The following is a 14,532-nucleotide window of genomic DNA, read 5'->3' as shown; positions in this document are numbered from 1 at the left end:
CTGGAATTACAGAATTACATCGTAGCAATTTAATCTTGTGAAATGCATTTTTCACTTAATTGCTATTCAGTTCACATAAACATTAATTTGTCAAGTAAAGTTCACTTTGTTTAAAAGTGTGCATCTAGATACACAGAAATATCTGACCAAAACCAATGCAAGGTTTCCATTTTACTTTTCTCATTCCATTATGTCTGCGTTTTATGGCAGATAATGGGCTAGCCGTTTATTCTCATCTGCGTACCTTCTTGACCCGACTCCACTTTTAATTCTTGCTGTAATCTGATTGGTGGAAAAAAGAGACCAATCAGCATGCAGATTTAAATTCAAATCAGCAAGGTGTTATTCCCTTGTATCTCCCTGCAAGTCTTATTACCTGCTTCCCTAAAATGGTACCGAAATCATTATTCACTAAAGTTTGAAATGTTAGATATTTAAATCAAATTTCAGATTTCAGACAAAAATAGCCGTACTGAAAAAATAGATTACTTGGTGGATGTTTCCAAATTCCAGTTCGGTTATTTTAGACTTCATCTACTATTTTATTTCTTCATGTAAAATATTGTGTTTAAATGATAGGCAATTAAAAAAAAAAAGTTTTTAGTATATTTTTATGTGTTTAGTGTAGGATGTTACCTGATTACATATTTACCATTAAGTATTTAAAATAATTTAAATGAAAGGGTTAAAAAAAATAACTAAAATAGTATAAACGTAAAGGAACACTCCAAGCACCATAACCACTACAGCTGCCCCAACGTAATTATTTGATTTCTTACCTGAGGTCCACCGGTCTCCACTCTTTGCATATTGTCCTTTTATTGGCAGATGGAAACTCCTGGTGGGAGCCACTGTTAGCCCTCCCAAGCTAAGCCCTACAGTGTAGTGCCAGCTCATTAGCTGAGAGTGTCAGCTGAGTGACATCTGTTGGACCCCAGATAAGAAGGTAAGCCGTTAGCAAAGGGAATGACAGCTTACATAGGGAGGACCACTACTGGCACCATAACCACTAATTGCACTATGGTGTTTGGAGTATTTCTTTAAAGAGGCACTGTGATTTATGACATTTTTGCATAAAAGTTAGCTTTTGGTTGTGGTATTAATTGGGGAAAAAAAAAATCTTACATATTTTCACATTTTTTTCATTTACATTCCCTAATGGTGTACCATCCTTTACACACACGCACACGCACAAGCACACACACACAATCCTATCTGTGTACACACACTGCATCCCCTATATGTACACACTGCATTCTTTACACACACAATTATTTATATAGCCCCAACATATTCCACAGCGCTGTCAAGTATACAAACTACATCCCCTACATGCATTGTATTACCTATACATATACACTACATTCCCTAAACACACGCACATTACATCCCTTCAAACACAAACTGCATTCCCTATCAGTGCTCTAAGTGCCTGTAAGATGGTAGTGGAGTGGACTCGGGGCGGGCACCAGGCTTTGAACTGTGAAAGTAGCCCCAAAATTTCTGATATCAGCTCTGATAATCATCATTATGTAACTTGAAACCCTGTTGGCTAATGTTGGCTAATGCAGTTGTTATAGCTTGTGAGCAAAATGGCTAATTATGTTGATTATAAACAAGTCTTTCTGCTCTAAGCATGACCACCAGTTTAAGGCCTTGAGATAATACAACTGTGCACAGTGCATGAAAAATCTGACAATCACTATATCTGAGACAGGTACTGGGAGAAACAAATTGCTAATGGAATTATAATAATGCAGCTATAATGATAGACTGCATCTGTTTGCCCTCACCCCATCTGCAGTTGGCAGTCAGCATCTTACTAGCGGTTAGACTTTGTTTATGTACATATAGGGATACGTGGAATATTATTTTAACAAACGTTTATTAGGACCACTTTGAGATTAAATGTTTACATTGTTAACATATATGGACATTTATTTAGATGCCTTAATATACTTACTAATATTTACTTTATTGTCTAGGAGTATTTTAATAAACCCTTCAGAAGATTCTGGTATCCTGTAGATAGAAATAAAGTAAATATACATTCTTAAAAATAGATAAACTAAGATGAGGCAGCACTCATCATATAATAAGAAAATTATTTAAATCATGCTTGACAGATTTGCTTGAATCTAGGAGCCATCTAAAAAAGGTTGGGATCCAGTTTTTTTTGTAAACTAACAAAGCTTTATTTTCAATGACAAATACATTTCTTAAAGGGAAACTATAGAGATGCTTCCTAGTTCAGTGCTGCAGAGTGTACAGCACCTAAGCTAAGTGTCTCCACACGCAGCATGGTTGCACTGAATGTTCCTCATAGAGATGCATTGATTTAATGCGTATTGGCATAGTGAAGCGCTTTACCGTGCATGCGCAATAGCCTCCCTATGCTTTCCTATGAGAAAGCATTGCATTGGCTAAGATCATCAGGATTGATTATCTCAGCCACAGAGGCGGGGCACACACTCACTGACAGACAGAAACACACTCACTGACAGGTGCACATACACACACTCTCAGTGATAGACACACATTCATACTGAGACACTCTCACAAATTTTCTCATACACTCACACTTTAAATTTTTCTTTTTATTCTACTCAGCCTCCCTACGTTTGGGAGAGCTGGACTGGACCCTTTTCCTAAAATTTTCAAGTTCTACTTGCTCTGCGCCCTCGCGGAGCATTTAGTAATGCTGGGGCTGGAGTGACATCACATGCTGGCTCCTGGCATCACAGCAGAGCAAAGCAATTAGATTAGAGCTTGAATATTACAGCTCGCTCACTGCCACCTCCATTTTCCCTCAGCCAGTTGCCTCGGAGAGAACGAGCTGACAAATACCCAGGTGCCAGGACCAAATTTCTAGTCACCATGGAACCCTGACACCTGGGATTTGTCAAGCCCTTATTTAAAGGGACACTATAGTCACCTGAACAACTTTAGCTCAATGAAGCAGTTTTGGTGTATAGAACCTTTCCCTGCAGCCTCACTGCTCAATCCTCTGCCATTTAGGAGTTAAATCCCTTTGTTTATGAACCCTAGTCACACCTCCCTGCATGTGACTTGCACAGCCTTCCATAAACACTTCCTGTAAAGAGAGCCCTATTTAGGCTTTCTTGATTGCAAATTCTGTTTAATTAAGATTGCCTTATTCCCTGCTATGTTAATAGCTTGCTAGACCCTGCAAGAGCCTCCTATATGTGATTAAAGTTCAATTTAGAGATTGAGATACAATTATTTAAGGTAAATTACATCTGTTTGAAAGTGAAACCAGTTTTTTTTCATGCAGGCTCTGTCCATCATAGCCAGGGGAGGTGTGGCTAGGGCTGCATAAACAGAAACAAAGTGATTTAACTCCTAAATGACAGTGAATTGAGCAGTGAAATTGCAGGGGAATGATCTATACACTAAAACTGCTTTATTTAGCTAAAGTAATTTAGGTGACTCTAGTGTTCCTTTAAATCATGAATTTATCTCAGTGTCTCCATTTCCTCCCAACTTCTCCCCTCTGATTATCTGATTATTCTTGTGTGTATATATATATATATATATATAAAGTTTTCATGGTGGTAGGATTCGGTATGTGCACCGTTACTGCATATACTGAGATATTTGCACTTTTGTGCTTGGGGCTTGTTGCACACACAACTTTAGTAGTCTAATGTCAATGATGTGCAAATGTCCTCTACCAATCTCTCTCCCTCTGTCTTTCTCTCCTTGCCAGCTCAGAGAGTGCACATGTGCTCTGAGATGGTCAAGTAAAATGCTTATCTATGAGAAGCATTTGATTGGACCAAGAAGAGAAAGGGAGTAACACAGCCAGATGTCTGACAGGGCAGAGGAAAGATCAGAGGAAAGTTTTATTTTTATTTCTTTAACCAAGGGTGGAACCTATAAATAGTAATAGTAAATTTAAAAAAAATAGTTTGGATAAAAGGGTTGGAGTAACATTTTAAAGATGAATTTGTGGTTGAGCTGATGATGGCCATGCTTTCTTTTCCCTGAAACACACATCCATGCACTATATATTTAAACTATGTGTTGTTGATTAGAGTATTTCCATGATTAGGAAACCTGGCAGTGAATCACTGATAGTTATTACTTAGAAATTCATTGTGAGCCAAGACACACCCTCCATGGAAAAAACAAATCTATTACCCTATTTGTATGAATGAAGTGGAACTAAATAATTCAGTTTTAAACATTACCCAGTTATTTAGTAATATTGATTTCTAAAGAATTCTTCTGACCCTCAGTATAACAATGTTGAGAAGATACATCCCTGCATTACGTCTTCTGGTATCAAAAGTCATGCATCTAATAATGCATTTATCATTCAGATTTGTTTGCATGCTGCTGTATACTGTATCTGTAACTATTACCTTTCTTTTTTCTCACTTCAAACAGTGAGTTTCGAGACCGCTAGTTTTTAAGTTTTTATCTAACTGTACTTATGTCTACCTCGCCATGTAATGGGCTTAAAGAGTGAACTTTACTTACCAGTCAGCCCTTGCTGCATCGGTCTCCATCCTGCTGGCATGCCTCCTTGGCTGAGATCATCGAGATCGATCATCTCAGCCAATTCAATGCTTTCCCATAGGAAAATGCTGAGAGGCTAGTGTGCATGCGCTGCTAAACTCAGCACTGCTCTAATCAGACAGTGTCTACGAGACTACTAATGCTGCCTCGCCAGGCTGTCTAGCCATCATTCAGGCCAGCCTACGGAGGGCAGAACATACAAGGAGCTCTGCTTCAGTGCTCTCTGCAGGTTCCTATTGCCCTAAACATAGCGCAAGCCCATCTAATGATGCCCATGTGCTATGAATTATGGGGGCAGTTTTAGATGACACCAGGGAATCCAGGCGGGATGGCAGGACAGGACTCAAAAATTGTTACTGTCCTATCAAAATCGGGATGGTTGGGAGGTATGCTACTGTGATGTGTTCACAACCTTATAATGCAGATGGACAATGCAATTGGAAATTGATTGGCCCAAATTCCCAAACTGAAATAATTCTCCAACTCAGATATTCTTATGAAGTGCTCATAAAGGCTGTGTTGGAATTTCAGTGAAATAGGGAATTCTTATTTTATGTATTTCTTCTATGCTTGACAAAGAGCAGAGCTACCGCTGTCAGGATTTGTTAAGCCCCCAGCTGTCAATAGTGATGGCTTGGGGGGGAAAGGCTTTTTCTATGGGAACTCCCACGGGATCCTCTATAGACATCAATGTAGAACTCTCTTGCATGAGTGAGAGGACAGCACTGACATTGGTTCCTGGCCGATGAAGCGCCAGGAGCCTTAAGATGATCCCACGGAAGAAGAACGCGGCATTAGCCAGAGAAAGCTTCGGGTGAATAAAACTCACCTTTCCCTGCACCCCATGGATGCCACACTGCAGGCGACAGTCACCATCGGGGGGCTTGCAAAATATGCAAAGAGTATGGAAGGTGACAGAGCCGCCAAAAATGTGCATTCTTCTTGTCAGTTCTCTAGTTTTGTGAATAATTGCCTAGCTTACTGCTTTCTATTCTCAGATGTTGCCAAAATGTCATTCGATTTGCAGAGTAAAGTATTTTTATCTTCAGTAAGCATCATATAAAACCATTACCCGAACATTAAGATTGCTACATTTAATTAAAAAGATGATTTTGGCTTGACTGGAGCTCTTTTCGATGGCTTTTTAAATGCTGTTAACAGGTCTCTTTCCATAATAAATTCTACGCTAGTCGTTTCCATGCTGAGCTATGGGAAATTTAATGCATGTGACTTTTACTCAAGACTTTTAAAAGGTTTTCCATTCTTTCTCTACTCAATCATGTCATCAGACATTCTATTATTATTATTATAATTATTATTATAATAAGACATTCTGTTATTATTATTATTATCATTAGTGAGCAGGGAGTTACTAGCTGTGATGTAAAATTTTGGCAGGAATAGCCATGTTATAAAGTCACCTACTCGGTTTAGCAGAGAGGGACAATCATAAGAAGCCTATGGTAAGTGCTGGGACTGTATTGGTTACACTGGTTGGAATATTCATTTACATTTGTTTTGCACAATACTTTACATACCCTCCAACCGTCTCAGATTCAGTGTGACAGTCCTTATTTAGGGTTCTGTCAGAAAAGTGTCTTACACACCAGGCTAACCTGCAGTTTAATTGGTTAGAGCCACCCCCTTTCTATGTGGGCCCAAACTAGCAAAACAATCTGTATGGTCTGACCTCCCCCCCCCCCCAACTCGCGTATCCCGATTCCCAGAACACTGTAGTTGTCAATCTTTGTTTTATTGAGGTATGTATAATAGCATGACAAACAGTGATGGATTCAAGATGCAATACAAAGGTGTAGCATGTTAAGATGTCCGTTTTTTGCAATACGTCATTTAAAAAAAAAAAAATTCCCGTTAAGAACAGGTTAAACAGTATGAATCATAACATTATCACACACTATCAGTTTTGCTGCTCAATCTATACTAGACATAAGAAAATAAAACAAAATGAATTAGCAAAGCAGAATTCGTAAAGAAGCTTGAAAAGATAACTTGAGTGCGATAGATTGCGCCCCGTCACTCTAGTGCACCGCTCCTTGGGGGTATCGCATGGTACAGCCCACGGGTCAAAATGTCCATAGTCAGCCTATTCCCTTGCTGGGAAAAGTGGTGGTAGGCATTTTGGGGTTCAATAGGGTGGTGGTGCGATAGAGGCAATCAAAGGCCTTTTTCCCAGACAGGTCTGCATCTTCATTCCACAGACGCTGGAGAGAACACTGTAGATGGGAGGTATGCTTTACATGACATTATAAAACCAGGGCTCAGGTGTTTTTTGGGAGGCAGCTGTGTTAAGGGAATAAATCTGTGTTTTGGCTAGATGGAATAAGAACTTTAAATGGTATAGTAAAACAAGAAGTGACACTTTTAATGTCCATATAAATAAACAAAAGCAATGTTAGTTAATGTTTTGTATATAAGCAACAGAATGTATACATTATTAAGTGTTCTTGCATAGCAAGACCACTTACTGTTATCTCACATATATATTATTATTCTTATTATAGCCAAATTTACCACCCTAACTCCTCCCACAGTTTTTACACTACATAAAAAGTAATATATCGAAACGTGCAGATTGTTCCCGATTGGTGTGCTATTACTTTGTGGAACGTTTCGCTGAATGGTTCTCGAAATATCGTCGTTCTTGTGGCGAAATCAGTCCCATAGGAATGAATGGGTAAAATGTTTAAAACTAGAGTGGGAGCTGGCAAAAGCTGAAAAATCAGGACATGATTTCTAAACTGCCACCACTCCCTCATTTTCAAACCCACCTACACAAATCTTATATCAAAACGTTCAGTTATCCCTCCTGCCACTAAAAATGTCCACGGCTAAGCCATAGTCCTGATAGTTTTCACAATATGACCATTTGTTTGCAACTCACGCCGTCCATTGACATTCATTGAAACTCCACTCTAGCCAGCTCAAACTTGAAGGGCAATTTCTAAACTGCGACTGTGCCTTCATTTTTAATACTTCAGAGACATACTATGCATCAAAATGTAGGTTTGGGTCTTGTGATTCTCACAATATAAAGCTCTTCGCTGTAGGATGTATAGTTTTTAAAATACGGCCGTTTGAAGATGGCAACCGCCAAAATACCTGTGCCAGGCTGGAGCAGCAAGTGATGTCATAGACAGGGCCTTTTGTACATCTGCTAATGTTTTTATAAATGTATGTTTTAATGTAACTTTGAAGCACTTTGGGCAACAACGTTGCAATTAAATGTGCTATATAAATAAATAATAACAGTTACTCCGCCCACTCCAGTTGTAGACTACTGGTGGAGGCAAGAACACTTCACACAATTTCCCCAGAAATTGTAGCTTTCTAGTTGAAGGTAACATTTACTTTGTCTTACGAGACAGTCAAACATCATGCTTATCTTTTTGTAAACACAGAATGTAAAGTTATTTCAGACTTTAATAGTGTATGTATGTGCCAAAATAATTTCCCTAAATTTGCAGTTACTCCTAGGGATCTGAAAGTCATAAAGGGGTTTATTCCATAATCCTAGAATTTTTTTTATTTTTTTTTATTCCTTTACTGTCTCTTGTCCTTTGCTCTTATGCTGTCTTCTACATACATGTGGCTAAATAATTCTGACATGTTTCACTGATTAAAGAAATACAACTCTATTTCTATAACAAGACAGGCAAAAAATGTCCTGAAAATGCTCTTGTTACATAAAATATGCTCTGTAGCCTTTGATTCATTCTAAAACAGATGCGCTTTGTTTCCAGGAGCTTTTGATATACATTTCAGGTTTTTTTTTAAAGGACAGTATGTAAGTAAACACACCTGACATGATGCAAGTTTCTCTCTGGTGACCAGGTTCATGCAACTATCTATTATTATGCCCAGTATTTCATCTCTCTGCAACAAAACGAAGCAAAAAAAAATCTTCCAGATAGGAAAATGTGTATACATGTGCTAAATCTCCATTTTAAAGTATGGAACTTTGAAAAAAAAAAGTCCAACAAAATGGAATCACCTTGGCTAGTTTTATGTACTTTAGTTGGTTTGCATCACTTCATGTTTACATTCATTGATTCTCAGGACATTTACCAAAAGTCATATTACCTATTTTTAGCCACATTGGTCCTATCAAAACAGTTTCATTAAAGGACTCGTTTTCCTGGCACTATAGGGTCTTTAGGTCCCCCCCACCCTCAGTGTCCCACTCCCGCTGGGCTGAAGGGGGCTGAAGGGGTTAAACACTTACTTTTCTCCAGCGCTGGGCTCTCTCAGCGCTGGGGAACTCTCCTCCCTCTTCTGACGTCAGCGCCAAATGCGCATGTGCGGCAAGAGGCGTGCATACATTCAAACAGTCCATCGGAAAACACTTTTCAACGTTTTCCTATGGACGTCCAGCGTCTTCTCACTGGGATTTTCACAGTGAGAAGCGCAGAAGCGCCTCTGGCAGCTGTCAGTGATGGATGGAATGAATCTTGTGCATTGCATACTGCATTCTTTTTTTAATGGCCTACAACTAGGGCGACCACATTTCCTAACTGTCATTCAGGTACACTTTCTATCACGAGTGCATTCCATTCATATTACTACCCCCTACCCCTTCCATTCATATTACTTCCCCCTACCCCTTCCATTCATATTACTTCCCCCTACCCCTTCCATTCATATTACTACCCCCCCCCCCAGCCATTCCATTCACATTACTTCCCCCTACCCCTTCCATTCATATTACTACCCCCCAGCCATTCCATTCATATTAATACCCCCTACCCCTTTCATTCATATTACTACCCCCCCAGCCATTCCATTCATATTACTACCCCCTACCCCTTCCATTCATATTACTACCCCCCAGCCATTCCATTCATATTAATACCCCCTACCCCTTTCATTCATATTACTACCCCCCCAGCCATTCCATTCATATTAATACCCCCTACCCCTTTCATTCATATTACTACCCCCTACCCCTTCCATTCATATTACTTCCCCCTACCTCTTCCATTCATATTACTACCCCCCCAGCCATTCCATTCATATTACTACCCCCTACCCCTTCCATTCATATTACTACCCCCCAGCCCTTCCATTCATATTACTACCCCCCAGCCCTTCCATTCATATTACTACCCCCTACCCCTTCCATTCATATTACTACCCCCCAGCCCTTCCATTCATATTACTACCCCCCCAGCCCTTCCATTCATATTACTACCCCCCTACCCCTTCCATTCATACTACCACCCCCCTTACCCCTTCCATTCATATTACCACCCCTTTTACCCCTTCCATTCATATTACTACCCCCCCTACCCCTTCCATTCAAATTACTACCCCCCCACCCCTTCCATTCATATTACTACCCCCCCCTACCCCTTGCATTCATATTACTATCCCCTCCACCCCTTCCATTCATATTAGTATCCCCCACCCCTTCAATGCATATTACTACCCCCCATCCCTTCCATTCATATTACTACCCCCCCCCCTCAATTATAATCACCCCTCTAACCCTTCCATTCATACCAATTACCTGCTCTTTTTTTCAGAGCCGGCGCTTGCGGTGATAGGGACACGTTGGCACCCTACCTACAACTCCTAGAAAACGTTTGCAGGAGCATTATGGGAGTTGTATTTCAGCAGAGTTTGGGAGGCAGAAATTGAGATTTCTGCTCTAGGGTGACTGCATAGAGGTAGAAAGTAAAAATGTGAAGTAAAACAAAGTGTAATCTGTACATTTGTAAAATGGTCAGACTGTTTAAAAAGAAATGACAAGATATTTTTTTCTCTTTTGCAATTATGTGTGTGTATGAATGTGTCAAAAAGTCTACTTAAACTTAGGTCAACAGTGTTCTTGTTATAAATTAAATTTTAGTTGTATACATTGTTATTAGTAAGTGTCCTATAATTTCTCACAACAGCCACCCCGCTTGTCCACAAACCCATTCACACCCCTAAAATTAAAGTGTTCCTCTTTGTCCATTGGACCTTTTGCCTCCCACCTTCCTGTGAGCAGATTGCTTGTTTCACCACAGAAACGATCTCCTGGCTAGTGTTCCTCGTTATACTGTACATATTTTCTTCTGCAATTGATAAAGTAATTAGGGATATGACCATGGACAGTTGAGAGGAAGTTTGGTGTAGAGTGGGTAGGGGATATTTGTAATATGTGGTGTGCTGAAAGAAGCTTGGAATGGGGAGAATTCTAAGGTTAATGCCTGAATAAGTAGGGCCTGGCAGCCAGCTGTCAAGGCTAGTACTGAAAAGTGCACATATTAGCTCCTGCTAATGGGTTGTGCTTCTTAAATGTTATGCAGAGATAGTGCAGGAAATATTTGATTATACAGCTTGGAACTGTTATTTTTTTGAGGTTAATAGAATAATATCTACAATCCCTCACACGTCATTCTTGTACATGTTATTTTGCCATGGAATGTAGCATTGTGCTATGAAATTTATTTATAGCAACAACTAGAATGTGTTCTCCATTGGAAATAAGACTGCTATGAGCACTCACTGATATTCCAAGAATGAACATCTGGTACAGCTATTCTGGATAATTTGGAGGAGTTGCGCCATCCTTAAGATTTTTTTGGTCTGTAATCATAAATTAGTTTGCTGATTTGATATCTCAACATCGTATGTGTCCCGGTTCCATTCGGATACATTCATGGTCACTAGTATAGATATGTATTTATTTATTTACTTTGTAATTATGTGTGGCATGGAAAAAGTCATGCATGTGTTTTATATTTTTCATTAAAAAAAACCTACTTAAATAGAGCGATAGCTCCCTATGTGTTGTAGAACTGAACTTCCATGATGCCATGCCAGCTTTTAGAATGGTACAGTGTAGTGGACATTATATATTTAAAGGGACACTATAGTCACCAGAACAACTACAGCTTATTGAATTTGTTCTGGTGAGTAGAATCATTACCTTCAGGCATTTTGCTGTAAGCACTGTCTTTTCAGAGAAAATGCATTGTTTACATTACGGCCTAGTGATAACTTCACTGGCCACTCCTCAGATGGCTGTTAGAGATCCTTCCTGTGTCATGGCTGCCTAAAATGCATCCAAACATTCAGTGTCTCCTCCCTCTGCATGCAGACACTGAACTTTCTTCATAGAGATTCATTGATTCAATTCATTTCTATTAGGAGATGCTGATTGGCCAGGGCTGTGTTTGAATTGTGCTGGCTCTGCCCCTGATCTGCCTCTTTGTCAGTCTCAGACAATCCTATGGGGAAGCACTGTGATTGGATCAGGCTACCACTTCTGATAATGTCAGCAGACTGCTTGTTTTTCAGAGGCATGCAGATCTACAGCTTCAGGCTTGAACAAAGTAAGATTTTGCTATATTTATGGAGGCATGAGGGGCACAGGGGGGGCTAGATGGTGGTTTTAATACTATAGGGTCAGGAATACATGTTTGTGTTCCTGACCCTATAGTGATCCTTTAAATGTTGTACACAGCAAGATGAAATGAATTACATTTTCCAAATAGAAGTTTATAAATATTTTTTTTTAGTAACACAAACAATAATAGGAGCAGTACGTTGGTTCAAGGCTGAAAAAAATAAGGTTTGATTAAGTTTTCTTTATAAACTGTATGTGCTATGATGTAAGGTGCATTTGTTATGACTATCATGACTTGGAAAGAAATTGTAGAACACTCTGTTGGTGGTAACAATGAGTAAATTCCATCTGAGAATTCATTCCACTGGATTAAGTAATAAGTAATGATAGGGCCATACGCAGAATACAAAATTGGTGACACCTGTTACTGTCAGGAACACATCTTTTTATCTTATAGGCTCCCAGATTCAGTTCATCTGTCATCTGTAGAAAAGGTAATAACCCCATTGACATTTCTCCTGTTAAAGAAACAAAAAAAAAACACACATACAGAGTATAAAAAGAAACACACAGACACACACATGCAGCAAAAAGGATCGCATACACAGAAGCTAGTAGAGCATTTATGGTGCTGCAGTTCGTCCTCAGTTCAACACTGTGTTATTGGATAATATACACACACAGTGCTGAAAGGTCTTGCACACTTCTGAGATAGAAAACAAAGAAATCACATACAACTAGAAAAGCTACAATTTCTGTGGAAATTGTGTGAAGTGTTCCCGCCTCCACCAGTAGTCTACAACTGGAGTGGGCGGAGTAACTGTTATTATTTATTTATATAGCACATTTAATTGCAAAATTGTTGCCCAAAGTGCTTCACAGTTACATTAAAACATACATTTATAAAAACATTACCAGATGTACAAAAGGCCCTGTCTATGACATCACTTGCTGCTCCAGCCTGGCACAGGTCAAAGTATTTTGGCGGTTGCCATCTTCAAACGGTCGTATTTTAAAAACTATACACCCTACAGCGAAGAGCTTTATATTGTGAGAATCACAAGACCCAGACCTACATTTCGATGCATAGTATGTCTCTGAAGTATTACAAATGAAGGCACAGTCGCACTTTAGAAATTGCCCTTCAAGTTTGAGCTGGCTAGAGTGAAGTTTCAATGAATGTCAATGGACTGCGTGAGTTGCAAACAAATGGTCATATTGTGAAAACTATCAGGACTATGGCTTAGCCGTGGAAATTTCTAGTGACAGCAGGGATAGCTGAACGTTTTGATATAAGACTTGTGTAGGTGGGCTTGAAAATGAGGGAGTGGTGGCAGTTTAGAAATCATGTCCTGATTTTTCAGCTTTTGCCAGATCCCACTGTAGCTTTGAACATTTTGCCATTCATTCCTATGGGACCAATTTTGCCTCGAGAACGACGATATTCCGTGAACCATTCGGCGAAACGTTCCACAAAGTAATAGCACACCAATCGGGAACAATCCACACGTTTTGGTATATTTTTGTCTATGTAGTGTAAAAACTGTGGGAGGAGTTAGGGTGGTAAATTTGGCTGTAATAATAATAATAATATTTATGTGAGATAACATTAAGTGGTCTTGCTATGCAAGAACACTTAAATAGATCAAATACACAGAGTTTTAAGAAATCACTGTATTAAGGGACAACACACATGAACATACATACAGTTAACTTATGGGTAACAACAAAAGGGCAAAGTTCAGATCTCTATCATTCCATAACATGACTTGGCTTTACATTGCCATTAAATGTAAATCTGCACTGACTGTTCTACAGTAAAAACAAAACCACAAAGAAAGTTCCTGAAGTTTGTTCCATATAAGAAAAGAAAAATCATGTGCAGATTTCAATATAAATTGGAACTTTTCTAATTAAAAGCTTTTACACCTTACTGAGCGTCAATCAGACAGCCAGTACGTGTTATTTCAGCGGGGCTAAAATTAAAAGGCAGGCACCTGCCTTTAAATGCCAATAGTGAGCCTTTAACTACTTCTCAATAAGCTGCAATACAGCCCACTGAAAAGTCTGTGATTATACAGGCTAGAACCTGCAGATCCATTACCAAACACAATACCCCTCAAAATAGTGATTTCTTATTTCACCTTTGTCACATTTGCAGGTTGTTTTTTTAATTACACCTTTTCTTACCATTTTTCACCAGTTTTTGTAGTGAGTCGTACAAGTCGTTGTATCCTTTATAGTTAATTACAGAGAATTGCCTGTTCTTGCAACATTGTGGTGGCACGGTGCCAGGCCTCCAGCAGTAAGGTTTGGGAAACCCAGTGTAAGTCCCTGGGTTTGACAAGCATGCATGCCTTCTCTGTTGCCAAATCTGTAAAGCTGTATAAAACTTTGTAGGTCGTTTGTAGGGTTGGTTAAATACACAAAACTTCTCATAAGGGAGTGTCAGATAATGTATGCGTAGTTAAATCGTAACCCATACAGTTCTCATAGGAGCAGAAAACATATTACTGCTAAACACACACAACTTTTTTTTTAAATAAAATCTACTACAGGGGTAGGCAACATGTAGAACCCGGCTTCTTCAAAATTGCAACTTTTGGAATATATCAGCCTGTAGTTCTACATGA

General features: G+C 39.2%; 1 protein-coding gene across 3 annotated transcripts in view; it reads left to right on the top strand.

Annotated features, from left to right (window-relative positions):
- SLC4A4 (solute carrier family 4 member 4) overlaps positions 1-14,532 on the top strand; it is a 237,617-nt gene that overhangs the window by 50,057 nt on the left and 173,028 nt on the right. The window lies entirely within an intron of this gene.

This window comes from Pelobates fuscus, chromosome 6 (assembly GCF_036172605.1).
Source record: "Pelobates fuscus isolate aPelFus1 chromosome 6, aPelFus1.pri, whole genome shotgun sequence".
Taxonomy (NCBI): Eukaryota; Metazoa; Chordata; class Amphibia; order Anura; family Pelobatidae; genus Pelobates; species Pelobates fuscus.
The sequence above is the reverse complement of the archived record's forward strand: the minus strand, read 5'-3'. Positions and strand labels throughout refer to the sequence as shown.